The following is a 1,769-nucleotide window of genomic DNA, read 5'->3' as shown; positions in this document are numbered from 1 at the left end:
AAAATTATACCAGCACGTGTGGTGTGTGTCCAAGATCCCAGGAGGAGAATGAAGGAGAAGGGGTTGCAATGTGGCTATCTTCTCTGTGGGGTGATTCATCATTTCCCCTTTCATTGTTTCTGTCTCTCCCCACTGGGTGCCTGTACCCTAAGACAAAAACTTGGGGGAAAAAAGATGGGCAATATTTTTAGAGCAGTTTTCAGTTGACAGAAAAATTAGCAGTGGTCCCTTCCTCAGCTCTGCCCCCACAGACCTCTCCCCTCCCTTGGGACCCTCTCACAGCCCAGGACAGTGCCAGTGACAATTGTCTTTGCAGGGGGACACCCCACTAGTAGGTGGTGTGGCAGGGGAAACTGGGTCATTGCACTTCTGGAGGGCTATGAGTTAAAAGCCTAAAGAAGGGGTGTTTGGTGACCTTTGCTCCTTGCATGGCTCTGGAAGTGGGCATGGGCCCTTGGGCTTCATTTTCAAGGCCACCTAGAGATCTTTGTGTCCCAGGCAGTGACTATGGCATCCCTTTCCTCAGCTACCTATGTCATTCCCCTTGAAGAACCAGTACTGAGTTCTACCTTCAGGATGGCCACCATTTTTAAGGTTCAGGGATCACTGCTACAGCTGCCCTGTGTGCTCACATTCAGGTCTCCCAGCAAACATCAAGGTCGCATTCCCTCCCTATGCAACCAGAAGAGGGAGAGGCAGGAGGTTCCTGAGCCCCGGAGAAGTTAGTGCAGTTGCACATCTCCTTCCTGACCATGGACATTCCAGACACCACAGCCACCACTGATATAACAGACACCACAGCCCACCCTGAGCTCATACAACCACAGTCTTCCCTGACAGAAGCCACTAATGCTGGTAACATCTATCCATCCATCTCCCAGGAATAGGGTCTTCATGGTGCAAAATGGACTGTGATACCACCTGACTTCAGTGTAATGTCTGACAATTTGCAGACAGTAAATGGAAAGAAAGCTTTCGGTCGAGACAGCCCAATGGAAAATTAGAAGCCACTTTGTTCCTTTGCACAACTGTAGAAGCAATACCATTGGCTCCTAAATAGAATCCACACCACAGGATGGAGGACAAGACTGGCTGGGATCAGCCTCCCAGTGCCTATCAGAATCATTATTTCATCCCAGCACCACATTTTCCCAGGGAGAACTGGACAAAATCTCATCTGGAGGACTAATCTTACGTGCAGAAGCAAAATAACAAAGCAGGCTTTTAGGAAAAGCCAGGCTGCGGCTACCTTGTGTTAGTGACACTCTGGGACTGCACTTTTCTGGGACTGCCAGGCCTCTCCCAACCATGTGGAGTGCTGTCTTCTCACTCTGGTGGAGCCTGGATGCCAAAGAGCCTGTTGAGAAAAGGTCACTGCCCCCTTGGCCAGAGCCTGATAACATTATAGCCCATACCTGCCTTCACCTAGGAAGACAGATTACCCAGAACAATCACAGTCCTTATCTAAATGTTCCATCTTTTCTTAAAAGAATTATTTATTTGGAACCAGCAGTTAGCATAATGGCTATGTCGCTGCACTCCCATGTAGTTGACTGTGGTTCGCATCCCAGACCCGGTGGTTTAGAACTCACACCGGGCACGTGTGCGTGCATGCCCAAGATCCGACAGGAGAATAGAGGAGAAGGGATTGTGGTGTGACCATGCCCCCTGGGGGGTGATTTCTTGATTTCTGTCTCTATGTCTCTCTCTGTCTGTCTGGCGAGTGCACGCACCCTATAGCAAAAAACCTCTAAAAAAAAAAAGAATTA

At 49.1% G+C, this 1,769-nt stretch overlaps 1 pseudogene; it reads right to left on the bottom strand.

Moving 5' to 3' along the window:
• LOC102495352 (rap1 GTPase-GDP dissociation stimulator 1-like) overlaps nucleotides 1-1,403 on the bottom strand; it is a 114,826-nt pseudogene extending 113,423 nt beyond the window's left edge.
• Nucleotides 1,404-1,769: the final 366 nt, after the last annotated feature.

This window comes from Tupaia chinensis, unplaced genomic scaffold (assembly GCF_000334495.1).
Source record: "Tupaia chinensis unplaced genomic scaffold, TupChi_1.0 Scaffold150330_1, whole genome shotgun sequence".
Taxonomy (NCBI): Eukaryota; Metazoa; Chordata; class Mammalia; order Scandentia; family Tupaiidae; genus Tupaia; species Tupaia belangeri.
Note: the sequence above shows the minus strand (reverse complement) of the source record. Positions and strands in the feature narration are given on the sequence as shown.